At 27.0% G+C, this 11,679-nt stretch overlaps 1 protein-coding gene across 5 annotated transcripts in view; it reads right to left on the bottom strand.

Moving 5' to 3' along the window:
- LOC100166757 (acetylcholine receptor subunit alpha-like) overlaps nucleotides 1–11,420 on the bottom strand; it is a 175,538-nt gene extending 164,118 nt beyond the window's left edge. For 4 of the 5 annotated variants that reach the window (XR_003839648.1, XR_003839650.1, XM_029490650.1 and 1 more), the window contains exon 1: nucleotides 11,028–11,419. The gene's annotated coding sequence lies outside the window, so the exon portion shown is untranslated. Of the gene's footprint in view, nucleotides 1–11,027 lie in introns of all 5 variants that reach the window. The other variant, XR_003839649.1, reaches the window with a different exon arrangement.
- Nucleotides 11,421–11,679: the final 259 nt, after the last annotated feature.

Below are 11,679 nucleotides of genomic sequence, written 5' to 3'. Positions count from 1 at the left end.
CATCTTACCTAAAAGTTTTATAATATTTCAATTCACTCTATTATCAAAACTAAAAGCACACTATTCAAACTAGTGAACGGTAATTTGCTATGTCGTGCATGTGTAAGACGGTGACACCAAATGTATGGGTAGCGTCCACTTAAAGAAAATTTAGAATATCATAATATAATGTTTTATTAATTAATAGTAACTAAATGTATCATATTATTAATTAATCTTATAATTTTTCAAATATTATAGTCTAATTTTAAATTGATTTGTCAATACTATAAATCAAAATTGAATTTTATTGTTATTTTTTTTTCTAGACTTCTGAAGAAGTTATTAAAAAGTTCATTATCAAACCAAATTGTCTATCAGAAAATAATTTGTTCTATACATATTATTGTAATGAAAATTTAACTAAATTGTAGTTCACGAAATTTAATCAATACCTAATGTAGATATCTAGGTCGATCTAAATTAAATCTGTCATAATTTTTTCTTTTATACCTACATTTCATGTTCAATTTTCATTTCTTTTATCAAGGCATGATGCACAAAACTGTCATTTAAAAGTCTAATTACAATTTAGACATTCCAATAATGTACTTATTCACATAAAAATACAAGGTTTCAGTGGCAGAGTGGACGACCGGGATACCGGGAAATTTCCCGGTAGGCCACTGCTCGTATAAAATATATATTTATTAATATTATTATTGTCAAATTATAAATTAAAATATTATCTAATAAGTAATAAGTATGTAATAATATTAAGGAGTAAAAACTAGGCATTTTATATTTCAGTTTATATGGCCGGGTCTTGTTAGTTGTGAATATATGTTGAAAGTAAATAAAATTAGCGTGTGTAATTCATAGTAACTACCAATCATGTTGTATAGGGGTATCATTGTGACCGGATATGTACGTCTGTAATTTTACCTACGTGTATGCACAGGTCACCAAATATTACTTTATAAAATTACAAACATTTTTTTTCAAAAAATACTGCCAGTGACTTCAATTACTACGCTCAGTAGGATGTTCCGATTTAAATTTTGAAAGCAGATTTGAATTCTCCTCTAAATTGTCTATGCTTTGAGGAGCCTCTCTATAGCATTGATTTAAGGAGAACCATTTAGGCAATTTTTAATCTTGTCGTCACCACCTAAGATCTATGTTTTAGTCGTAAATGATTATTTAGTTAATTATATATTTAAGTTGAAAATTCTAAATTTTTTACAATATTTATTGCAATTTAAATTACAAAAATTAAAAATGTGGCTCGATCATTCCCTTGTATATATTACGGACGATTCGAATATTTTTTCAGAATAAAAATCGTGATGATTGTAGACACGTATCGTTGAAATTAGAAACAGTAGTATTTGATCTCCAACGCTGGTAGCAAGTAGCCACTACAACCGTCGAAAGAATCGACAACCACAGACCAGAGGCGCCAGACCTATTACGGGTGCCTAAACTGACTGCGTATCCGACGAACTGTCCCACCAGGCCTGGTAGTTTTTCACGGACGAATCGCCACGGGTTATCATTAATTAATACATACACGGAGTAATAGCGGTGGTAACCTCTCGTTATATCTGACGTCAGGGAATGGTATATATATATCAGAACTCCGGCGTGGATACTCGATGCGCCATCAACCCGTGTATCATTATGAGAGTTAACTTGGCGATTCAAACCCGTATTATAAAGTACTATCGTGACAAGACGCGAGTGACCAACGACTGGCAAGGAGGACAAGTTCATTTGGACATATTTTCAATCAAGGGACACTAGTACACTACACCGGACAACCTAGTCCTTAAATAAAAATATGTCCTTCTCGGGAAAGTCACATAAAACAAGTCCCCCACGCGCGCCTGATTAGACGCTACTTATTTAAGTGGGTGTAACTCAAACTATCGATTCCGTTCATCATTATACTAGAGTGTAATATTATCATGTAGTCCTTTATAATGTACTTAATACAATTCACGGAATATATGGCGTTGGTCCACCAAGGTATGCTGTGATCGAAAAATAACTCTATTCCCCTATTTTATGTAACACAGAATAAATCTTGTTGAAATAAAACAATTAATATTATACAGATTTAAACTGGCGAATTCACATTCTTAACTAACGGTGGCACACCATCAAAGTGTGTACCGTATCAAAAGTATTTAAATTTGAATTATGAACATGATCTATTTTTACTCTTTTTGTTAGTAAATTTCTAAGTAAAAAAAATAATAAAATTGTCAAAGCATAGATAATTTAGTGACAAATTCAAATCTGCTTTCAAAATTAATATCAGAACATTATATTGAGCGTAGTGATTGAAGTCGTGAGAAGTCGTCATTTTCGACCGAAAATGAATCACGATCCAGCCTCCTTAAAATTAAATTGATTGTAGTTTAAATTATTTACATACAATTACTTGAGATATACTCTAACTAACAAATTTTCAATAGTTATTTTATTTTGTTTTATATCAATTAATTAAAATATTTAAAAATGTGAAAGCTAATTTGTTTTTACAAAAAGAAGTATATATATATATAAGTATATACCATAATATATATATATATTATATTATATAAAGGGTCGTTAGTATACTGAGGACCTCTAAAATTATGATTATCCTAAATTACGATTTTATAATTTAATAGTTGTAATTAACTTGTCAATAAATTTAGTGAATCTGTATATAATTAAAATATATTTTTGAAAACTTTTCAAATGGAAAAAATAAAAACATAATTATTTATTATATTTCGGTCATGGATTGTAATTGAAATAACGGAAACTATTTTAAATTAGCATTCGCCCATTTTCTCGAGCAAAATAATTTTGATGCGTAGTAAATTTCTTATAATACAAGAAAATATTAATATATTCTTGCTATATAATTTATTCTAAGAATTCAGTTTTATTTCATCAGGAAATATAATGGTTTAGTAGGTATTATTGCGTACGGCTTCTCTGTGCTATAATGTTTTATTTATTTTAGACTCAAAATAATAACGAATTATAGTTCATACTAATAACAATAGGTAATTTATGATAACAATAATCATTAAACAATTGAGCATATTAAAACTATTTGTCTATTAATTAAAAAAAAAATTAAGTACATAAATATTCATCATGTACTTAATTAGGCAACAAGAAAATAAAATTATTTGAAATAAAACTCTTGACATACTACAAAAATTATTTATAATTTATAAAAATATAATGTCGTTAAATGTTAGGTCATTACCATTATGGCATTATGTATTCAGTGTATAAATATGATGCATGTCTGATTTTAAACGGTGGTTAAACGGGGGTCTATTGTGAGATAGGTATATCCTTATTTCAACCATAAATATTTGACATATTTCTAGAGGTATATTTTATATGCCAGTAAACTTAATATCCTTAGGAGACACCTACCGTAAATCCATGATTTATTTGTTATAATCATACTTACCTACATATATTCTTCTTCTTATAAATAATAGTAGATAGTAGATACTATACCAAAATGTATAACATTACAGAACAATTTGAAACATGTGTTTGGTCATATTTTAGAATAAATAATTTTCAAGTTATTATTTTTGAAAACTCATTTTAATTTGAAATGTATATTATATCATGGTAAATGAAAATTAGGCAAACCCATATTATTTCGTAGCCAACCAAAAAATGGTTTAACATTTTACAATTTTCGATACGTATCATGATATAATTTATTTAATGTTTAATTTATTTAATTTTATATTATAGGTTTAGTTGCGTACTCATAATTAGGTAACAATTATTGTATCATACATTATCATTCCATTATTATAAAACCAATACACAAATGTTTATTATGTGTATTGTGTATAAAGTATCATTGCGTTACGCATAGTTATTGTGAAAATAAAAACCCTACACTTCCTACATTTTCTTATTTTTATTTATAAAGAACATTTTATCTTAATCAATAAGTAATGGATCTCATTTTAAGTATCCAATAAATGTTATTTATAAAGTTTAAATAAAGGTTATATTGTACTCTCTTAATGCATTAAAAATAATAAATTCTAAGTGATGAATCATATAAAATTATAATACATTTTAAATCAAAAGTTATTAGGTATCAAAGATTTATTTTGAATAATATAAAAATATAATGAAAACTCTTCATTTTGAATTTCGGGTCTTAGAAATTATATAACATAAAATAATATCTTAGATAAAACAATAAGTAGGTACCTAGTTACATTTTATTTTTTAAATTTTATCATAAATTATGATTGGGGAAAATGTCGAGCATTTAGAATTATTATTTTCTAAAATACACTAAAATAATCAAGATAAAATTATTATTTCCGTTTTTTCGTAGTTTTTGCCAGAGTTTTTTAAGATTACTAAGAAAATGAAAACAACCTATTTAAAGTACCAGCTGTGTCTATTTCCAATCTATTTGTATAAGCTAAGAGCTTCACAAAACATTGACTAGGTACCCAAAAAGTATTTTCTCAAGAAAAATACGGCACATCGTTGTAAAACCAATTGCTCCTTAACTGAAAATGGTGTATTAAACAAGATTTTCCAAAAGCATTTTGTTACCTTCAAGCAAGTCTATTTTAAAATGTAAACATAAAAATTTATCGATATATGAGATTAATTTAATACCTACATTAAATTGTTAACTTACTGTTTCTTGATACAATAAAAGTGAATTCATATACAAACACCAATACATTTTTCATTTTTTTGAGCTATATACATTAGACATTGAATTTTTTTTGCATCGCTCATCGTTTGGGATTGAAGTACGAAACCTACTTATAATATTTATAACATCAACAAAAACAGGGATTAATGTTGTCTTAGGTATTTTTATTTCTGAACCGAGTAAAAAAGTTTTCATTGTGTTTACATATATTTATATTTCATTATCAATATTTGCATACGTCTGACGACACTTTAAAACGCTGTTTAAAAGCAAATGCAAATATATTATACATTGTTATTTTATTGTTAGTGTTTTATATTATAATCATCGATAGATCAAACATATAATACAGATAATAGAAAAAAGCGGGTGAGTGGATGTCGCTCTGCTGTACAGTAGGTCACAAATGGGTCAATGTATAATGGATTGTATTAAACTTGGATTTAATAATATACCTAATATCATTGTATAAGAAAAACGATTGTGAGCGGAGACGCGCGGTTTATCAATCTCGATTTTCTATATTTTCGTTATTTATTTTATAGCCTTTAAGTTGAATTAATATTATAATTTTTTATTCGTTGCTACGGTGATAAACAAAGCGTTAGAAATTAAAACGGTTGTTTTTCCCGTGGCATTAAAAAACTATTGAGAAAATTGAAAAATGACCTCTCTAAAGTACCATCTTGATCCAATTTACTAAAAGATAAGGTACTATAATATTATGTTGAAATCGAAGCACTCCTTATTATAGACATTTTTTATACAGGATAAAAAAAATAAACACAATTTTAAGACACTAAAACCACTAGCTTCTTCCCTCCACTCAGGATCTAAAATAATAGATTACAATATTATACCTATAACTTTTGTTTTAGATTATGAGCGGAGCAAAGGATGTATATAGATTTTACAATGATAACTGATAAGTATGTTTTATAGTTTTGTGTGTCTGTACACGTTTAGTACCTAGTCGAAAATTTTTTCAATTTTCAACTACAGTATGTTTTTCTAGTGGTAAGTAAATACTATGTGCCTTTCTATTTGGCACATTTAAAAATAGAAAATGTCCAGTAGTTTTCAAAAGCGATAAGAAAGACAAAATAATTGTCGATAAATGTTTATTGGTCAGTCAAAAATTTTAAAATCTAGTACAAGATTTCTTATAAATTGTTATTAGTGTAATAAATTGAAAAAAAAAGTTGAGCATAATATTCACAATAGGTTTTTATGAGTGTCTGAAGTTAACATTTTCACAACATTCGTCAAAATCACAAATTCATTATTGTTTCGTGGCTTCATTTGTATGGATATTTTGCTAAAATTTAGTCAAAATCAGATATTTAAACGAAGAATAACAATTTATTTTTATTTTCTTGTAATTTTAAAATATTATTTGTAGGTAGGTACTTATTAAGTTGTTGTAGACTTGAACTGGATATTCAATATATACACACTTTTTTTATAGTAATCTTAATTTTTAATTTTAACGAAGAATAACTATTATAGTTATTTTGTTGTGTTTTAAACATATTATTTTTGGGTAGGTGCTTGAAACTTTCTAAGTATACTATTATATTTTATAATGTATTTGCACCATGACAATTTCAAATACAATGTTTGCGGCAAGAATCAATTCAACATAATGTATTACTAATAGTAAAATAAATTACTTCTATAGCAACAATATCATAAAAAAAGACTTAGTAGGTACCTACCTAAATACCTAATACAAATATTGTAGACGTTCACAGTCTTCAATCAGAATCGTTTTTCGTATACAATCAACAATGATTTTATATTATTGAATTCAAATTTAACACATCCATTACAGTGATCCACACGACATCTATAGTACATCAGAGCGGTACCCACTTGCAACCTTTTTAAAATATAGTATTTTATCTATACATGTTGCCACAAAATGTTTTGCCTGGTCAAAAAGCATAAAATATTTATTTTAATACATAAGATTCCTCATTAGTCATTATTTAAAAATACTAAAGCCTAAAGGTAATATAGACGAGATTTTTCATACACATCTGAAGTTAAAATTTTAACAAAATTCGTCAAAATCACGAATATCTGCAAATTATTTTGTAGTCAAAAATTAGAATTGTTTTACGTAGGTTGTAGGTATGCAATGATTTATCATTGAATTGAAATTTAACACCTACAGTGATCACATAATTACGAGGTGCACTTGAAATCTATTGTACAGAAGTGCGATTAACTACTTTTCCCCTTTTTATTATTTTGTATAAAAATTAAATGTTTATATTAAAAATATATAAAGAAAATATCAAAATATATATCAAATTCCAACTTGAGATACTTCAAATATGATTTACAGCCTTTAATATTGTATTTTGATCGATTTTAATACTTGCTTTGTATCTAGGTAAAAACATACAATTATAATACCTATTTAATAAATTGTATATTATAATATTTTATATGATAAAGTGATCTTTTGTATACAATGACAATGAAATCGTTTTTAAATAGAATTTTACAGATCAAATGATGATTCATCGTCAAAAATAGTCACAGTTCTCATAAGTATTGGTTACACCGAAACTAATAAACTATTTTAATAGTAAGTATAAGAACAGTGTTCATCAATGAAAATGTCTTTACTAGTTTATATTCAAACATGTAACTGATTTAAAGTATGCTATCATATTATATTATTTTGTATTACATATTATTATCTCTCTATTATGTATAAAAAGTTTTGTGTATTAAATCTTCCACACAACATAATTATCATAGAAACTAAAAAATAAATAAATTATTATTATTATTACTATTCATTAAAACTTAAAAACTTTAATACTTAAAATTCTCAATTATTTAAAAAAGTTTTGTTTATTATTTTTATCTTCTACACATTTTATTTTTATAAATTACAGATATTAGATTTTAAGATGCAAAAGTGATTCTATTGAATTTCGGATGCGAAATCTCCAGGATGGTCGACATGACATGTTACAATATGTATTATTTTTAACTAAAATATAAATTATATTATTCGTAAAATATCACCGTTATTATGAAAAATGTTTTGTCGAGGCCTTGCAATTTATTCTTACAAGCAATACATTTAAGTTTTAATTACTTTAGTATGAATATACTTTAGAACTCATGTCTTTCTATAATATTATTTTGTAGAATAATACATATCGAGGATTTAAGAAATTAAACTCATTATAAACTAATGTCATTTAACATACTTAAAATTGAGTACCTGGGGACAACTTATAATTGTTACCATTCATATATTGTATAATATATATAATATATATTTACATCCATTTATTTTATTTGTTATTGTATAACAAGAGCGTGTAACAGATACAACATACAACTGAGTTTTGGAATAACTTTTGTTCAAATCAATATTTCAATTTTTTTCGTCACTTGCGCTACACAAAAACCACTAAAAATAAAAATTTAAAATTTGATTTAAATTTTTTTGGATATATTTAAAATAGGTAGCTAATTTGTGAATCTAATTATAAGAACAATTTTGGTACTAAAAACAATTCATTTATCCAAAGCTGGGTGATTTAATGATTTTTTTTTAACTCAGTTAAGTTCAGTTAATATGCACCAATAACAAAATGTTAAAAGTTAAAAATTAATTTAACTATAGGTTAACTCAGTTAAGTTAAAAGTTAATACACGTTTTTTGTTAAGTTAAAATAAAGTTAATTTGTTTATACAACGCTAGCGTATACTTAATTTTTTTCCGACCCAAAACTAAATTATAGGCTATAGTGTTTATACTTAATACAGCATTTCTATATAAGTTAGATTCGAATGATATACACTTTTAACTTCATTCACGGAAAATATTTTTTGACATGAAAACGAAATAAACTGAAATAGTGAAATATAATTAAATTAAAAACAAAATAACTTAACTTAACTTACTTCTTAAAATTAAAAAAATAAATTGGTAAATTTCAGGTTAATTAAAAAAGAAATTTATTAAGTTAACAGTTAAGTTAATGAAAAGCCAAAGTAACTAGGTAGTTAAGTTAAAAAGTTAAACTTAACTTTAACTTTTTGACTCGTTTTTGCCTTGCATTTATCTAGTCAAGTCTTTTTAAATATCAATATTTTTTGATTAAATGAATTTGGAACGTAATAACTTTTTTCAAAATATTTTTTTTGGAATTTGCTGACATGAGTTTATTTCTTAAATTATTTACTTATCATATAATTTAAACAATTTTTATGATACGTTTAAGTAGCATCATTTTTATTTATTTTTCAGGTCTATCTGTTACACCTTGTGTATATAATATTAATGTAACCTATTTATAAATGGATAAGTGTTGAAATATCCAACTAACATATTTATGTTCAATGTTTGCCTAATACAGTTATTTAGCTAACATGCACGGTGAATAGAAATATTAATTTATTTTATTTTTATCAATTTGACGTTAAAGGAAAGCATTAAAACAATTATTGTTCAGTACTCAAAATGCAACTTTAAAAAAATGTATTGAAAAAGAATATATATAATTATATTATATATATATATATTATATTACATTATAATATATAGGTAATTATATATTATATATATAATATTTTTCATCAATTCTTGAAGTCATAAATTAGTTTCTAATTATAAATATAAGTTTACATTGAGATACACTGTATTATAAACAGTAACTGCACAGCTCATACAATGATTATAAAATAGTAAGTATACCTACTTAATTACTATATTACATATTATCATGGCATTACAATGTAATACGCTCGTTAATAAGAAATGGTTCCTAAATTCTAAAATGAAAATAATAATATACACATGAACACAATTTAATATCAGGAAAATATTTAAACTTAAAGTGTTAGGTATAACTGAGAGTTAAGAGATTACATACTAGTTGTAAGTAAAATAATACCATCGTATTTTATAATTTTTCCAATTACTTTTAATAACTAATTATGGACAGTAATATTATTATATTACTATATACATTACCTATATGTATATACTATAATATATAAACACATTGCAACTTGCAAGTTTATTTTGACAATAATATAATATATAATAGCGTGCTGTTGGTGGTAAATACGTAAAAAGCGTCTTAGCCGTCCTAACTAATTACTAAAACGAGTTAAACACGTCGGAGGTGTTTTTAATTGAATGTGCGAGACTACCATGCCACCTGATCATTCAGCGTATTCCCATATCGTTTAAAATTGTTCGTACTCTATAGTATACACGCGGCTGATTCACGAAGTACGTTTAATACATACAGTACGTTTGAAAACTATAATATATTTCAGTTTTTGTTATGGATAAAATAATATCTCTATAAGTACTCTAAGAGTACCATTCGTTCGACGCTCAAATTTCTGAAATTATAAAATTTTTGTAATTATTTTGTGATTTTTACAATGTTAGTTAGAATAATGGTACAATTTTTCTTATTTTTATTGATTAATTTCATCTATCAAAACATAATTTTTAAATAATAATTCCAAATTATATTAATCTTGTCTTCGTATTATAATCTGATGAGCAGAACACTCGTCTGGAAATGTTGATGAATCTACAAAATATATTGATGACATTGAAAAATAATATTTTTATTAATATTAATAATCATTTAAAGTTTGGACGAGTCTGTTTAGCCTGCAAATTGCCATCGATGCTTTTATTTAAATAGTCATTTATTTGCTCCTACGTATGTCACACGCGGCTACGCTTTCAACGGCATCGTTACTTTATCATCATGTACCTAGGTATGACGTTAGGATATCTGGGTACTGCAAACTAAAAGTGAACACGATGTACGTATGTATATATATATATATATATATGGCTATGTATGATAATTATATAACCTTACAAATAAAAATTTATAATGATGTATTACAGGGATCACCAACCTTTTTTTACGGCGGGCAAAAATTGAGATACGCTTTGGCATCCCGGGCCAACAATTTTAGAGGAATAGACCGGTTAAGAAATTAAAGATTAGATAAGATTTATTTAGAAAAATAAATTTTTGTTAATACACTTTTTTATTTTATAAATAGTTTTTCTATTTTAAGTTAGGGTCAGTACTTAGTATATAGGTATAAATGACTATTATAAGCAGTTACAAATAACATCAAAAAAAAAAGTAAAATAATAAATTCATTTTATTTGATTAATTCAATGAATTAAAAGTAATAAAAATATAATAAATATATCATTTACATTAATTAACTTGGCGGGTCGTAGGTTGGAGACCCCTGATGTATGACATGCGAAAAAATGTCTGCAATATTATGGTTTTACCTGAGGACCGATCCGGGGCTGTTGACGGCGGCGTAGCCGTACGGTTTCGGGCGAGACACTATTATATAATATTATTATATTGTTATATTCGTACGTGATATTTTTTTTATTGTTATGATATCATTACAATATAATACGACACAAGTGCAGTGAACGAGTTGAAACAAACGACAACAATGGTGGTGGGAAGGCAATAACTGCGACGACGGAAAATTAAATAAAAAACGACGAAATTATTTTCAGCGAGATGTGTGGCGGCGGTCGTTGAGGGTGGTCAGTGCGACGATAAACACGAGTTCGCGGGAGCAGCGTACAGTGACAGTGTAGGTACGCGGCGGACGGGTGTGCGCGACAGAGTACGCCGAGTGTGGGGCCCTACTGAAATGCGCCACACTGCCGAACGGTGCCGGTGGCGGCGCGACAGGGCTCCACTACCCCCTCGGCGGAGCGGCGCGACGGTGGCGGCGACGGCGGCGACGGCGATGCGATATTACTGCACGAATCGACGGCGTAGTTTTCCGAGCGCGAGACGATATAATACGACAGTAATGTCGTGTTTGTCACACATCGTTCGGTAAATACTATACAAATACAATATATTATTATTGTACTGTATAGGTACACTGCAGGACGATTCGCCCACGCGGCCATG

The sequence above is a fragment of the Acyrthosiphon pisum genome, chromosome A2 (assembly GCF_005508785.2).
Source record: "Acyrthosiphon pisum isolate AL4f chromosome A2, pea_aphid_22Mar2018_4r6ur, whole genome shotgun sequence".
Classification (NCBI taxonomy): domain Eukaryota; kingdom Metazoa; phylum Arthropoda; class Insecta; order Hemiptera; family Aphididae; genus Acyrthosiphon; species Acyrthosiphon pisum.
Note: the sequence above shows the minus strand (reverse complement) of the source record. Positions and strands in the feature narration are given on the sequence as shown.